The sequence below is a fragment of the Colobus angolensis genome, unplaced genomic scaffold, assembly GCF_000951035.1.
Source record: "Colobus angolensis palliatus isolate OR3802 unplaced genomic scaffold, Cang.pa_1.0 Scaffold4, whole genome shotgun sequence".
Classification (NCBI taxonomy): domain Eukaryota; kingdom Metazoa; phylum Chordata; class Mammalia; order Primates; family Cercopithecidae; genus Colobus; species Colobus angolensis.
The window spans coordinates 11237699-11254997 of NW_012117376.1; positions in this window are offsets into that span (position 1 = coordinate 11237699).

Consider the following 17299-nt stretch of genomic DNA (forward strand, 5'->3'; position numbering starts at 1 on the left):
CCTGGGCTGGTGCCGGGGCCAGGCTCATCAGGAGACTTGGCCTCCTTTATTCCCCAGTTGGCATTTGAAGTGAACTTAATGAGATCCAGCCCTTTGTGTCAGAATAAAACCGTGCCAGACCCATCTAAACTGCCCTCATGTTCCGGTGCTGGCTTTCAGCATCACATCATTCCACGTGCTCAGGGCTGGGGTTTGGCTGCGCACGGACCTCGTCTTTCTGATGACTGTTTCTGGTGTGCTTTCACTGGTTCCACTTTTCTGCCCCTGCCTGGCTGGTGGGGTCCCAGGAGGCTGGGCAGCTGCACTCTCTCCCCAGGCTGAGACTGGGCACCAGAGGAGGGTGGAGGGTCTCTCAGGAGGCTACCTCTGCCTGCCATGCTCCCAGCACCCTCACCCCACCATCCTGGGTGGTGGCATCCAGGACCCACTGCCCCCAGACCAGGCCTGCACTTCGCCCCCACATCCTAACACTCCGAGTCCTCACATGCTCCCGGCTCCCAGGCCTTGGCACAGGCTGTTCACTGCGCCTGGAATGCCTGTCCCAGATCTTCCCCATCTGGAGAAATCCTGCTCATCCCCCAGGCCCAAGGATGGAGGGACAGGAGGGAATTAATATATTTTGCCCTGACCTGTGCCAAGGGCCATGCTGGGAGGTGAGTGCCCTCTGTGAATCCCAATACAGCCCCACACCAATCACACAGAGGGGGCTTCGTGATCCCATTTCGCAGATGGAGAAACTGAGGCTCTGAGGCATTGTGTGAGTTCCCAAAGTCACCCCATGGTCAGCGGCAGGGCTGGTATAACTCTAACCAGCCTAATTTGCCACCTCTGGCCCCAAGCATCCTCTCTACCCCTGAGAACAGGATCATTCCTTCTCCTAGGGCACCACTAAGCCTCCTTCCCGGTGGGCGTTCCTGCCTGTCCACTCCTGTCCCTGACTGGCCCCTCCTCCAGAAGAGGAACAGACTGGACACCTCTTGCTTGTTTGGGTGAACTGAAGTTAAATTAAGTGAACCGAGCAGCCCCATCGGTTCCGGTGTCCTGGTGCCTGACTCTGCCCTAGAGGGAGGCAGAGGCCTCTGGCCAAGGATCAAGCTGTGCTTGGCTGGGTGAAGCCTCTGTGCGGCTGTCCAGATCACTTTACATGTTCAGTTCTTCATGGGAGGAGGAGCCAGGAGCCAGAGTGGTGGGTGGGTCATGTAGAGGCAAATTTAGGCTTAGCACCAGCAGCCTGATCTGCCCAAGAATGGAACAGGTGAACCTGTCAGATGGTGACCTCACCGTCTCTACTAGAGTTCAAACCATTACTCAGGACAGTGAAGAGAGGGCTTCCCTCATGACCGGGGGAGCTGGGCTAAGGTCACATCCCGTGCTGAGATGCTGATTCCACGACGTCTATTTCAGCTCCACACTTCTCCCAATTGTTCTGTGATTCCAGGGGTCTGGGCTGTGGGTGAGGCTCCAAGTCTTCTCCAGAGATCCCTTCATTCTGAGAGTCTTGAGTCCGTGAGTCCACAAATGATTCTGGGATTCTGGGATTCTGAGGTTCTGTGAAAGGGAGCAGATGCTCAGATTCTGTGATTCAAAGCTTTTATGAAAGTGTCTTGGAGCTCATGAAAGAAGCTCTGACTCCGAGATCCTGTGTGTGACAGCTGCCATGGAGGGGACTGCAAGATCTGAAAATCCTCCGCCTGAGTGCGGGAAGGAAGGTTCCAGGACCCTCTCCTCCTGTTTCAGCATCTGCAGGAGGACCTTGGGCCAAAGGTCTCCAAGCTCCTCTCAGCATCAAAATGCAGGGTCCTGGTCACTGACTCCAGATTCCCCCTCCCAGGGCTCACCCCAGTCTCCCCCTCCCAGCACCTTCATGTCTGAGTGGGTTAACTGGGCCCTGAAGCCCCAGGTGACAAAGCTGTGAGCTCAGCCCTTGGCAGATGCATCCCAGCTGAACACACAGCTGCTGCCGGGGTTGCTGTTTTCTCAGCGTATTAACTATGAGGAGCGAGATAGGACCTTTGCTGAGCGGAGTTTTCTGGTGAATCTCCCTTGGCACGAGCAGCTCGGGGACCAGGAGCCAGAAGCCCCCTGTCTTTCATGTCTTTTTATTCTTCTGGTGGACTCACCCTGCCCCACCGTGGAGGTCTCCCCCATATTTCCTCATTTAATTGGCTGAATTCTCAGTGGGCTCTGAGCAACAGCTGTCCTGCCAGGGTCAGTTCAGGTTTCTCTGGGAAGAAATTTGATTTCTGGGAAGGAGAGAAATGAGAGAATAGGCAGGGAGGGGCTGGAACTCTGGAAGAGACAGGATCAGTACTGAGTTCCCCGGAACATCCCAGGGCAGCCCTCTGCCCACTCACCCCAACTTCAGCTGCTCTCGAGCAGGAAGGTTGGGGTCCAGGGGTGGCCTGTTGCAGAGAGAAAACCGGAGCCCAGCGCCCAGTAGACTTGGCCGTGGGGAGGGCACAAGCCACTCCCCTCTCACACCCTGAGAGGTGGGTCTTGTGGTCTCAGCCTACAGTCAAAGACAGGGCAGCTCTGAGTGGCTGCTCAGCTCCCCAGTGGGTGGCCAAGCTGGACTTGCACCCAGCCTGTCTAGCCCCAAGCCAGGCCCTCTCCCACCTGGCTACCTGTCCTGCTCAAGGTTCGAGGAGGACACCCTAGTGGGGACTGCCAGCAGGACGCTCTGCTGAGGATTGGGGTGGCGAGCTCTCAGTCTCTTCTCTACTGAAAACCATGGGTCACTTCACCCAGAATAACTTCCCTGAGGAGCCCAGCACAGAGTGGCTCATGCTTATAATCCTGGCACTTTGGGAGGCTGAGGTGGGAGGATTGCTTGAGCCCAGGACTTTGAGGATGCAGTGAGCCACGATCACATTAATGTACTGCAAGCTGGTCAACAGAGTGAGACCTTTTCAAAAAGAAAAAAAAAAGGAAGAAGGAGGAGGAGGAGAATGAGGAAGAAGGAAGGAGGAAAGAGGAGAAGGAGAAGGAATAAGGAGGAGGGGAAGAAGGAGAAGAAGAAGGAGAAGGAAGAAGGGAGAAGGAGGAGGAGAAGGAGGAAGAGGAGGAGGAGGAAGAGAAGGAGGAGAAGGAGGAGGAAGAGGAGGAGGAGGAGAAGAAGAAGGAGAAGGAGAAGGAGAAGAAGGAGGAGAAAGAGAAGGAGAAGAAGGAGAAGAAGAAGTCATCCACCCCTAAGGATAACAGTGACACTACTACTAATAATAATGATGACACCAATCCCCACTACCCTGGCTGGGCCAACCCTGTGCCAAGCTCCTCCCAGCACACCACCCTCCTCATCTCATAAACCCTCACTACAACCCTGTGAGCTGCTATGGCTCACCCCATGTCACAGATGAGGAAACTGAAGCTCACAGAGGTGCAGCAACCTGCCCAAGGCAGACAGAACCAGGCTGGCCTCGGGTGTCTGACTCTGGTGCTCAGAGTCTCCAGTGCGTCTCCCACACTGGAGAAGTTTCTCTGACACTCTCATGCTTTTCATGGTCCCCACCCTCCCCTAATGCAATGTTGACTCACTTGTCCCTTTAAACTGATTTGAAATGGGGCCCCCGTTTTCCATTTGTCTCACTCTGAGCAACAATATGCATGAAATCAAGGGTTCAATCCACTAATTGCTTGTGGGCTTTTTTCTGATACTCTTAAAATACATACATGACTGGGAAACTATGAAATATAAAATGTTTGTGCACCCACAACCCATGGTCACCTCGTATCCCATTGAGTACACTCCACTCCCTGGGCAGCTCCAGATGCTGTTAAGGCAGCATCCTGGGTGGACATGGCCTGGTCTCTCCCAGCCCAGCCCAGGGCAAGGCCGTTTTCTCTCCCTCCTAGAGAGGCTCTGTGCACACCTGCTGCTCCCAGGTGGGGTCTGGGCAAAGGAAACTCCATGGCAGCTGGAAGGGGACAGCTGAGCCTGCGCCCTGTGCAGGAAGGCCCATCGGGGGATCGAAGGCTGTGATGACCCCAAGGGACCTGAGAATGGGATGCACACTGGGGTGCTCACCACATGCCCCTCCTTATTTCCAGAGGAAGCCCCAGGCACCCAGGGGCAGAATTCCAGGCTCTGCACCACCCCAGGGAGAGCAGCCAAAAGGTGGCTTCTGTTCAGGTGCCAAGGGTCCTACCACGAACAAAGAGGAAGCTGCAAGTGAAAATCTGACAATAAGAAAAGGGAACAGAACCTTCTAGAAAGGCAGCCACACCCAAACCAGCCCTGGCAACCATGGCAGGGTGGGGAACAGGCAGAGAAGCTTCTGGGAAGGAGTAGGCGCTATGGGGAAGGGCAGGGGGAGTCCAGACACGGTACCAACCGGGGCAGGGACACTAATCCAAGTCCCCTGAAGAGCACGTGGGGGAACGAGAGGTTTTCCACTGAAGAAGAGAAGCATCAGGGGCCTCATGGAGCAGACAGGCCCAGGTTCAAGTCCCAGCCCTTCCCCTTACCACTACAAGGGCTTGCTCTCTGAGCCTCATTTTCCGCCATCTGGAAAATAGGATCGAATAGTACCTGAGTCCTGAAGCTGTTGTGAAGAATAGCAGTGTTTAGCATGCAGCTTCGTCTTGAACAGCGAGGGTGCCCAGCCCGTACTCTGCACTTTGCACACATCCCCTCATCTCACAGTCTCCCCTAAGTGAGGAGAATTATTCTCCCCATCTCCCGGGGGAGCAAACTGAGCCCCAAAGCTGCAATCACATGACCACAGCCACAGGGCATGCCAGGGACAAGTCCCACCACACAAGGAAGGAGGAAAGAGAAGGAGAAGGAGGAGGAAGAAGGAGGAAGAAGGAGGAGGAGGAGGAAGAGGAGGAGGAAGAAGAGGAGGAGTCTGTGGTCTCTCCAAGGTGCCAGTGTTGGGGTTCCTCCAACACCTCTGCTCAGTGTCTCTAGTATCCCCTGCCCCCACCAGGCTGCAGTGATCGGGGCTCACAAACAATTTTATCCTTATTTGAGGACAAAAGACTTAGCCATTTGCAAATAGGAACAAGAGAGGATAAAGCACAGGAAGGTGCCTCCTGTGCGTGCCCCTTCTCAGCCCCCACTTCACTCCCAACACACAGGTCTAGGCTGCTGCCCCCTGAATTACAAAGATTCTACACGTACAAAGGCCAGGGAAAGCGGAGATGACCCTCACACAGACACTCCAGAGTCATATGTGGAGGATGGCCCAGCTGGAGAAAGGGGTGTGGTCTTCTCTGACACCACAGACCCATGGTTTGTCCTACGAGCAAGGTCATTGCCTACCTTGGGAGTTTTTGGGAAAAGGAGGTTAAAGGGTCAGATGCTACTGACATCCTCAAGTGACAGGAGTGACACCAGCTCTCTCTGACCAGGTCTGAGCCAACCCTAGTGCTGAGGGTTGGAGGCTCCTCATTCCTGGAGACTCAGAGTCCCCGACGCCAGACTCTCCCATACCAGTCCCACACCTGCCATTCCAGGCCCAGCCTCCTCAAAACACACCACCCCAAAGCCGAAGGAGCCTTCACATTCATTCCATCCAGTCTCTGGAGCCCATTTCACAGGTAGGAAAACTGAAGCACAGAAGGTGCCACCAGACAGCAGCAAAGCAAAGAGGGAGTGAACATAGCAGAAACTTTTGAGACAACAGGCCTGACTTCAAATTCCAGCTCCCACTTCAGTGCCCAAGGTGGGGTCTCCTTCAACATCTGGAAAGTGTTCATCTCCCACCCTCTCTGCATCTAGCCCAGGGTCCTGCACACATTTGTTTGCCTTAGTTCCTCTACCTGCAAAATGGTCTGTAAAAATGGATCACAGCAAAGGTTAAATTAGAAAATCCATGTAAAGCCCCTAGCACATAGTAGGTACTCAAGAAGCAATAGGTGAGACCTTTTCCAAAAAGAAAAAAGGAAGGAAGGAAGGAGAGGAAGAAGAGGAAGAAGAAGAAGAAGAAGAAGAAGAAGAAGAAGGAGGAGGAGGAGGAGGAGGAGGAGGAGGAGGAGGAGGAGGAGAAAAGACAACGACGACGACGATGGGGGGGGGGGAGAAGAAGACGTGTTTACCATGCAGCTTCATCTTGAACAGCAAGGGTGCCCGGCCTGTACTCTGCACTTTGCACACATCCCCTCATTTCACAGTCTCCCCAAAGTGAGGAGAATCATTCTCCCCATCTCCCCAAGAATCATTCTCCCCATATCCCCAAGAAGGTGCTTCTTGGGTACCTACTATGTGCTGGGGCTTACATTCTGAGAGTTTAATAGAGGACTAAGGCTGTTCTGACCTAAATCCCCAGATATTGCATCCCCGTGGGCAGAGCAGCCCCTACCTATACTAGCATATCTGCTGCCAACCGAACTCTGGTGGCTGAGCTTCCGAGCCACGAGGCAGCTCTGAAGAGGTGACAGGTGCAGCCTCAGTTAGCAGGAAGCCCCTGAGAAGCTCCTGTCTCCTCCCCTATTAATTGCATTAGCATCTGGAACAGATGGGGTGCTGGGACTTTCCCCCATCTTTCACAGAGTCAGGACATAGCCATGTAATTGAAAGAAGAGAAATGCAAAATAATCCTCTTAGTGAGACTTAACTATCCTCCCTCCCTTGTAAATCTATTAATGAACTGTAATTGCAAAGACAGACCCTTTATTGAAACCTGGTAATCAATTCACTATGGAGCAAAGAGGTTCCCAAGACCTGAAGATGATAAGAAGTGTATATTAAGTAGCTTAGTTCTTTATCTGTATAAAAATCAAGCAAACAAAAATATTGGCTGCAAAGCAATTTGCCATCTGCCAATAGACTCTGGCTGCCCTGGGGAGATGCTGGTTTCCTTTTTCCTGAAATTTGTTTATAACCTTCTGTTAATCAAATCTAGAGCAGAGAGAGATGTGGAAATTACATGGAAAGGACGGATTTCATGGGGACCTGGAGCAGACATAGGAAGAATTGCGACGAATGAGCAGCAGGAACTTGGGTTGCAAAACCCCATGATGCCAGCCCTGCCCTGTTTGGAGCTTGGCAACAGAGCCCTTTCTGAATCAGCCCCTCACAGGGAGAACGTGATCTACAGGATGGCAGGTGCCCGAAGATGGCTATTCCAGAAGATTCCATATAGGTCGGTCTCCCTAGAAGCAGAGCCTGAGATGGAGATGTGTGGGGATGTGTGGGATTGTGGAGGGCATACCCTCAGGAGAACGGGAGTGACAGAAGCAGCAGAGGGCAGGGAAGAAGCCAGGCCAGGGCATGGGCTCGATGCGAGTTCACCCCCAGCCTGAGCCCACGGGGAGCTCTGGAACGTCATCTGTGGCACCATATGGCTGTCCCGCCCTGGGCAGTGAGATGGATTTTTTTGAACCCTGTGTCATTAGCTGAAGGTCACTGTGTGGGGAGAGTTGAACCTCTTAGCCTTTGCAAGGTGAGTCTGCAGTCAGTGCTCTTGAGCTGAGGTTAATACTCACTGCAGCCACAAAGAATGGGTGCCCTGGTCAGTCAAGAGGATCTGGATGGGCACCAGCTGTCCCGCCTGTTATGGCTTGGGTTATGTCCTCCAAATATTTATATGTTGAAAGCCTAATCCCTAGTACCTCAGAATGTGACCTCATTTGGAGATAGGGCCTTTACAAAGGCAATCAATTTAAAATGAGGTCACTGGGGTGGGCTCCAATTCAATATAACTAGTGTCCTTGTAAAATGGAGAAACCTGGACACAGAGACACACATACCAAGAGAATGCCATATGAAGATGAGGGCAGCAATTGGGTAACGCTCCTACAAGCCAAGGGAAGCTGAAGATTGCCAGCATCCCCCAAGAAGCGAGGAGAAGACATGGAACGTATCCTTCCTCACAGCCCTCAGAAGGAACCCACGTTGCTGGCACCTTGACTGGGGACTTCTAGCCTCCAAAACTGTGAGGGAACACAGTACATTCCGTCCTTGAAGCCCCTCGGTGTGACACTTCGTTATGGCAGCTCCAGCAAACTAATACAAAGCCCATCCGTGACTCCAGCCACCACCAATATCTGCTGATTCTGCCCACCCACCAGAAGCCTCGCCTCTGATAACACCCTCCTCATTTCCCTGGAGAAACCCTCTGGGTCCTAGGGGGTCCTGCAGAAATCACCCCGCCCCAGATAGAGGGGTAGCCAGAACCCCAGGCCTAGCCAATCAGAGCCTTGCTTCCCCAGCCACAGTGATTGGTTCAGGCATGAGCACATGACCCAATCTGAGCCAGTCAGGCTGAATTCCGGCCCTGTCCCTGGAATCTGAGACCACAGGGCGTGAGCGTGGAACCATGGGGCCATCTAGAGGAGACAGCCTGTCTGCGTGAGGCTGGCGTGGTGGAGACCAGAGCCAAGAATGGAGACCTGATGATATCATTTAATTAACTATAAGGCTTTCATTTCCCCCATCATCCTGATTTCTATAAGTATATTTCATCCAATGTGTAACTAAACTGTTTCAGATCAGTTTTGGAACTTATGAATTTAAATACTACAACAAAATAGGTTGATTCAGACTGCAGTCCAGGGCGACCTTGAATTAGGAAGTGACACTACATTATTAAACAAAATTATAGCAATCATTTATTAAAGGTGAATTACATACTATAAGTGCCAGGCATTAATGCATTTGTTTTATATGTATTACCTTAAACCTCACAACCACAACCCTCCCTATGACATGGAGCCTATGATTTCCTCATTTTTCAGTTGAAGAAACTTGTGTTACTTTCAACCAGCCATTCCTCTACCCTGATACCAAAAAAACAAAGGCAGCACACAAAAAGAAAACTAGACCAATATCCCTTGTTTCTTTCTTCTGCCTTCCTGTGGGTTATGTGAATAGGTTTAGACTTCAATTCTGACTTATCTATACTGGTTTTGAGTATATCTCTTTGTATAGTGTCTGTAGTAGTTACTCTCAGTTACATTATATTAATATATAGATAATTTATCCAGTCTACCAGTGTCATCATTTTGCCAGTTTTAGTGAAATATAGAAACCTTGCCTCCCTTTATCCTCCTGATCAATAATATAAATTTCTTAACTATTTATTCTACACACATTTAGAACCACATCAGAAAGTGCTATACTTTTTTTCAACCATCAAATACAATTTAGAAAACTTAAGAGGAGAATAGAAGTTCATTGTATTTACCCATACTTTTGCTTACTGTGTTCTTTCTTCTTCCTGGTGTTCTATGATTCCTTCTTTTACTGTTTCTTCTCCATTTAGAGAGTGTTTTAGCCATTCTTTTAGGGTACGTTTCTGTTAGCAACAAATTATCTTAGTTTTTCTTCATCTGAAAAATGTCAATTGCCCCTTCATTTATGAAGGGTATTTTCCCTGAATATAAGATTCTGGGTTGACAGTTCTTTTCTTTCAGCACTTGAAAAAATGTTGAGCCACTTCCCTCTAGCCTCCATGGTTTCTGATGAGAAATCCTTTTTGGTTCTAATATTTTCCCCCTACAGATAGGGTGTCATTTCTCTCTTACAGCTTTCAAGATATTTTCTTTGTTTTTAATTTTCAAAATTTTGACTATGATGTGTCTTGGTGTGAATATCTTTTGAGATTATCGTGTTTGGAGTTCACTCAGCTTCTTGAATCTATACGTCTATATCTTTGGCCAAATTTAGGAAGTTTTCAGCCATTATTTCTCTGAGTTGCTTTTCAGCCCCCACCTCCTTTCTTTTCTCTTCCTAGGACTCTGATGACATAAGTATTAGATCTCTAGTTATATCCATAGGTCCCTGGTGCTCTGTTCTTTTTTTCTCCCAGTATATTTTCTTTCTGTGGTTCAGATTGAGTAATTTCTATTGTTCTGTATCCAAGATTACTGACTCTTTCCTCTGTCTCCTCCATTTGGCTATTGAACCCATTCCTAACTTTCATTTTTTGATTTTTGTGATTTATGGCACAGGATATAGTCTTGTCTTAGGGAGTGTTCCATAGGCACTCGAAAATAGATGTGTATTCTTCTATTTGGGGTAGTGTTCTATATATGCCAATTAGACCCTCTTGATCTGGGGTCCCCAACCCGTGGGCCGCAGACCCTTGTCAGTCCGTGGCCTGTTAGGAACCAGGCTGCACAGCAGGAGGAGAGCATTGGGTGGGCAAGCATTACTGCCTGAGCCCCACCTATTGCCATATCAGCAGCAACATTAGATTCCCCTAGAAGTGCAAACTCTATTGTGAACTGTGCATGCGAGGGATCTAGGTTGCCTGCTCCTTATAAGAATCTTACTAACGCCTGATGATCTGAGATGAAACAGTTTCATCCCCAAACTATTCTCCCGACTACCCCCATGTCCATGGAAAAATGTTCTTCCACGAAACCAGTCCCTGGTGCCAGAAAGGTTGGGAACCACTGCTCTTGATCGTGTTGTTCTGATCTAAAGCTTTACTGATGACCTATTAGTTTTACCAACTGCTGAGAATAGCATATTGAAATCTCCAGCTACATTTTTTGATTTGTCAGTTACTCTGTTCAGCTTTATCAGTTTTGTTTTATGTATTTTGAGACGCTATTAGTTAATGCATACACACTTAGGTTGTTATGTCTTGGTGAATGAATCCTTTTATCATTATGTAATGTTCCTCTTTCTCTCTAGCAATTTTCTTTGTTCTGAAGTCTGCTTTGTCTGATATTAACATAGCCACTCTTGCTTTTCTTATCAACATTTTCATGGTGTATCACTTTCCATTCTTTTCATTTCAACCTACCTATATTGTTGTATTTGCAGTGAATTACTTGAATGCAACGTATTGTTGGATTGTATGAGGTTTTCTTGTTGTTATTGTTGCTGTGGTTTTTTTTTTTTTTCGCTTGTTTTGATCCACTCTGCCAATCTCTGTCTTTTAATTGATGCATTGAGACAATTTGCATTTAATTGTTGATATGTTAGAGCTTAAGTCTGCTGTTTTATTTTTTGTTTTCTATTTATTTTCTTTGTTTCTTATTCGTCTGTATCTCTTTTCATATCTTCTTGTGGGTTACCTAAACATTTTCTAGGATTCTGTACTGATTTATTCGTAGTGTTTTTGAGAATACAACTTTTTATAATTTTCTTAGTGTTTTCTCTAAATATTGCAAAATATATACATAACTCATCCTGTTCTATTGGTGTTGATGTTTTAACACTGTGAGCAAAGCATAGGCCCCTTACTCCTGTTCAGATCTCTTTACACACTTTATGAGGATAATCAAAAACCACTTCCTTTACATACATTATATACCACATTAGATGGTTTTTAATTTTTGCCTCAACCAGCAAATAGGACTTAAGAAACTCATAAGAAAAAAGATAGTCTATTCTGTTTACCCCCACCCATTCTTAGAGTCTTCTTTCTTTCTGAAATTCCTAGCTTTCCTCCATTATCATGTCCTTTCTGTGCAGAGAACTTCCTTTAGCTATTCTTTAAGGGTATATTTGCTAGCAACAAATTCTCTTAGTTTTTCTTCATCTAAGAATGTCTTTATTTTCCCCTTACTACTTTCACTAGATATAGAATTTGCTGTTGACAGTTCCTTTCTCTCTGTACCTAAAAACTGTTGTGCCGCTTAATTTGAGCCTCCTTGGTATCAAAAGAGACATCAGCTATCATTCAAATTGGTGTAACTTAGAAGTAACATGTAGTTTCTTTCTGACTGTGTTCAAGATGTTTCATTGTCTTTAGTTTTCAGGTGTTTAATTATGATGTGGCTTGACATGAATTTCTTTATTTTTAAGACAGGGTCTCACTCTGTCACCTGAGCTGGAGTACAGTGACACACACACGGCTCACTGCAGCCTCAATCTCCCAGGCTCAAACAATCCTCCCACCTCAGTCTCCCAAAAAGCTCGGACTACAGGTACATGCCACCATACTTGGCTAATTTTTGTGTTTTTTTTCAAAGAGACAGGGTTTTAGCATGTTGTCCAGGCTGGTCTCAAACTCCTGGACTCAAGCAGTTCACCTGCCTCGGCCTCCCAAAGTGCTAGAATTACAAGCATGAGCCACCACACCAGGCTGACGTTAATTTCTTTGGATTTATACTACTTAGGATTTATTCAGCTTCTTGAATCATTAGGATATGACCTTCTCTAAATTGAGGGAGTATTAGCCATTATTTCTTCGAATACTTTTTCAGTCCCACTCTCTCTCCTCGCCTTCTGAGACTCCAATAATAAGACTGAGAGCTATTGTGCTGATGTCCACAGGTCTCTGAGACTTTGTTTTTTTATTTTTTGGTCTATTTTCTCTCTGCTCTTCAGGCTGGGTAAATTACATTGATCTTTCTTCAAGTTCACTGGTTCCATCCTCCATCATCTCCACTGTTGAGCCATTCATTGCGATTTTTATTTGGTCATTGTATATTTCTGTACCATAATTTCCATTTTGTTCTTTTTTATTACTTCTATTTCTTTGCTGAAATGTTTTATTTTTCAGTTGTTTCAAGATCATCCATAATTGCTTATTGAATCATTTTTATGATGGCTGCTTTAGAGTCCTTGTTAGATCATTTCGACATGTGATTCATCTCAATGTTGGCATCTGTTGATTATCTTTACTCATTCAAGTTGTGATTTTCCTATTCTTGGTATGATAAGTGATTATTTTTCTATTGTATTCTGAGCATTTTGAATATTATAAGACTCTAGATTCTTTCTTTCCCACAGTTTTAATGAGAGGGCCAGATGGATATTTGTGTTCTGCTCCCCTTGGGCCTGCCTGCAAAGATGGGGTCAACTCTACTCCCCTGTTGCCTCTGAATGGAGGTGTTAAGCTCAGCTTCCCACCATGCCCTACTGACACCAGGGGTGGAGGGAGGTGAAGGCTGACTCATATCACTTTATTGTTGCAGGGTAGAGGCAGAAACTCAGCTTCCCATTGGGCCCTGCTGACACCAAGAGAAGGACGGGAGGGAAGCAGAGTGCCAACCAGCCCTACCTCCTACCACCTTGTTCTGCTTTATGGATGCCAGATTGGGGTACAGGCAGTTTCTCTCTGGATACACTGATGATTGCCAGTTGGATGGGGGTTGAAGGTTTCAAGTGTAAATAGCCCCACAGTGCATCACTCCCTTAAGTCTCACTGCTGCTAGGTGGAAGTGGAGGTTCAGCTCATGGTTAGACCTGCTGACATCACCTTGGCAGGGAAGTCAGAGCATCTGCACCTGCTACATGCAGCGGAAGTGGAGATGGATAGAAGATCAGCTTCCTGCTCAATCCTGCTCAAAATGCAGGGCAGAAGGAGTGGGAGAAGAGCAGTTTTTCTGTTGGTGTTGGACTGGAGTAGGGCAGGATTTGACAAAAATATTTCCTGTCATTTGGCTTCCCTTTTCCCAGTCCTCTGCACAGAGCAACAGGTTTTTCTTGGTGCTTTTTAGGTCTGTGTCCTGTTGGCCATTCTGGGTTGGGGGCTTGCGCAGCACTCCGTCCAGGATATAAGGGAAGAAATGAGAAAAGGCAGAGAGCTTGCCACCGAGCCATTCCTCACGTTCTGAGCATTCAGGCAGTCTGCTTTCCTCTGTCCTTCAGCCTTCCTGTGCCTACTGCTGGGTTATGTCCATGGCTTTTTAGTTGTCATTCGGAAGACCTAAGAGGACTGGGGAGACTCTGTCTTGGAGGAAACGAAAGTCCCATCCTTTCAATATTTTAATGCCACTCCTAGATAGAAATAGGGATGCCCTCCCTAACCCCCACAATAGGTGAGGTCCCCATTACCTGTTTCCCTGGCAACCCGTGTGCTTCCTGTGTGGCACAATCAGTTGTTTTTTCATAGATTTGTGTGTGTGTGTTCTGGCTAATATTGGTCCTCATCATCCCTTTTCTATTTATTTTTTTCTTGTTTTTTTTTTTTTCTTTTCATCCTTCTAATCAATGGAATCTAAGGTTCTCATCATTACTCATCAACAGGACCCACAAGGACCCAAGAACAGGGGCGTGTCCTGCTCACTGCTGTGTCCTCTGTGCACAGCACAGAGCCTGAAAAGGAAACTGCGAGATGGACTAGGAGCACCCACACTGGGAGGCAGGGCTCCTTTAGGTCCCAGAGGGCCTCACTGGGGTGGTGATATTTAGGCTGATATTAGAAAGACAAAACAACAGAGCCAGGCAGGTGACACTCAGAGCCTCCCTAACAGAGGGGACATCAAGTGACCAAGACCCACAGTGGAGATGAATTTGGTGCATTTTCAGAGCAGCAAGGAGGTCAGCAGGTGTAGAGGGAGGCAAGGCAGCAGACCGCAAGGGTCGACGTCTGCCAGTCTAGGAGGGTGATGGGAAGCCAGGAGGGCACATGGCCTGACTTGGGTTTGGGGAAGAGCTTCTGTCTCACATGATCTGTGTGATCTGTGTGGGCTACAACAGGCACCCAGGGAGGAGCTGAAATGCTGATGACAGATGGCGTGGGGACCCTGAGTCAGGTTAGGGAAGACGTTAAGGGGTAGTTGGATTTGGAAAGTCACCACCTGCAGAGGGTGAGGGGTAATAATGGGGCAGGGTTCAGAAAGCTCCAGGCACACAGTAGCTGCCCCACCCCAACCCCCCCAAGTAGAATCTGATTTCTTCCATCTCAGCTCAGGGCTTTCACCTGCCCCAGGGGCCTCTGCAGAAAACAGGGTCTGCATCAGCTGCTCCAGCTCTGAAGGGGACACTGTCAGCTGGCCTCTTGGAGAAGCAGATGTTCCTGCACGTTTTGCCTGTGACTTCTCACCACTGGTTTTTATTGGGGTCTGTCTCAGCACACACTGGGGGCCCCTGTGGAAGCATCTCCCCCAAAGCCTCACCTGCTAAATCTGGACCACTTCACTTCAAGCCCATCTGCCAACCTCTGCCTACCAGAAATCTGTCACGCATCCAGGAGCTGTACATGGAATCCTATTCTGAAAGCACAAGAGGAGCCCAATGCTTTCAAGACCAGTTCCAAGTCTGGAATCCCCACCGAGAATTTCACAAAGGCAAGAGTGTTAGCACTGGAACTCTAGGCATCCTGCCCTCCAGCCCCTGCACCTTACAGATGGGGACACTGAGGCTAAAGAGGGCAAAGGCCCTGAGGCCCTGCTGTAATCATTAAGGGGAGTGCTTCGGGGTCAGGTATATCTTGGATTCACGCTCTAACTCTACCACCTGATTGCTGAGATCTCAGGTAAGTGACTTTCCCACTCTGTTTCCTCATCTATAAAATGTGGACAATAGTAATAGCCAACCCTTAACCTGCGTCTGACATTATTTTAAGCCCTTTATATATATTCACTCTTTAAATTCTCAAAACAGCTCCATGAGATGGGAACTATCGTTACCTCCATTGTACATGGGAAAGTAAGGCACCCAGAGCTTAGGTAACTTGATAAATATCACCCAGCCAGGAAATGCAGAGCCAGATCCAAATCCACCTGGCCTTCAAGTCTTTGCTCCCAGACCAACACCACCCTGTCTCCAATATGTCCTTGAAGGTCATCTTTTGTTAATTAATATATGTCTATAAAGGGCTGAGCACAGTCTTGGCACACAGTCAGCACTCAACAAATGTTGGCTAAGGTGTCAGGCACCACCCTGCCCTCTAGGGAAACAGAGAGGCCAGATGCAGAGTCAGCTCTCAAGGGGCTTCCGATCCCATGAGAAGGACAGAGGAGTGAATTGTCACTTACAGCGCAGACAACAGAACTGGGACTGGAGAAGTTCAGGGAGGCACAGGAGCTCAGGGAGGGGAAGTGGAGATGGCAGAAGAGGAAACAGCATGTACAAAGGTGAGGCAGACCTGGGGACCCAGAGAGGAGCAACAGGAGCCACCGTAGGTCCCAGAGGTCTAGGAAGGGACACAGTGAGTGGGGAAGGAGTTTTTCAGGGTCGACAGGGATTAGATGGGGATTAGATAGGGAGAGGGTGGAGCCCGGAGTCAGAGGCTGGTGGGCAGTTGCCAGGGTTGGGGCTGAGCTCACATCCAGGTTCTCACTTCCTTATACTCCATGGGCTTGGGGGGCTTTCACAAGGACAGTACAGGGTCCCCCTCACCTCCCTCTTATGGCGTGCTCTAGATTGGAAAGAGCAATTCTGTGTGCAGATGCTGGCACCCCTGACCTCCTCCTGCTTTTCCCTACCCCATCCCCTCTCTCCCTGAAGCTGTTCCCACACAGTACCACAGTACATGATGAAGCATCCTCATTCCTGACAGCTCCAGCTGCAGGGAGCTAGGCTGGGGGAGCAGTCAGGAGAGACACCAGACAGGGGTGGGGTGGGTGGAGCGGCAGAGCCTAGACAACACCACTGTCTTCATGGCACTCTGCTGTGTCCTGAGTTTGGTGCAGCAGGTCAGTATACAGCTATATCAAGCATTTTTTCATTTTACTTACTGACCCATGGTCCTATTTGATCTTGACAACAACCTGTGGCACTGTATTAGCTCTGACCCCATTTTAGGCCATAGATATGGGCACAGAGAGGGAAAATGACTTTCTCACAGTCAGACAGCTGGGAGATGGCAGAGCTGGGATGATCGTTGTCTCCGCCATGTGATGATACATACAGCAAGAAGGCAGCCATCCACCAACCAGGAAGAGAGCCTCCCCGGATACAGAGTTTGCTGACACCTTGATTTTGAGGTTCCCAGCCTCCAGAACCGTGAGAAGTAAATGTCTGTAGTTTAAGCCCCCCGGTCAATATTTGTTAGAGCAGCCTGAACTGACCAAGATACACACTCACCCCACACAATCACACACACTTGCTCACATGCACTCAGACACAGACCCCACCTGCTCACATCCCACACACCCTTTGCACGCTCAACAAATGTGCGTTGCTCTTCCTAAGACCGGGTTTGCATCCCAGCTCTGCCACCTCCCACACACCAAATTTCACTAACCACGCAGGGGGTCCTGTGGGCAGGAGTCAGGAGTATGGTAAGGGCCTTCTGGGGGAAAGCAGCACAACCTCAAGAAGAGAGGAGACCCTTGCTGTGTGACCTTTGGCATCTCCCATCACCTCTCTGAGCCTCTCTTTCCCTACCTGTAAAATGGGGGTCATTCCAGATTAAGATGCACTTTATTCATAGCTAGCTAATTTTCATTATTATGGCTTCTGGGTGGTACCTGGGTCTGAGGACAGCCTGAACTCAGCCTGGAGAAAGGGGGACTGAAAAGGGCCTGGGCTAGAGACGGGAATGAGCCCGTGTGGCCCAAATCCCGGGACACTGGGGTGACTCCCTGCAACTTGGAAGCTCAAAAGAGACAGCTCAAGAGGAAAGAAAAGGCATTTCTACTTCCCAGAGCAGAGGCTGTCAGTACGGGATGCCACATGCAGAGACGTGACCGAGGCCAAGACTGGAAATATTTAAATGCGTAAGCA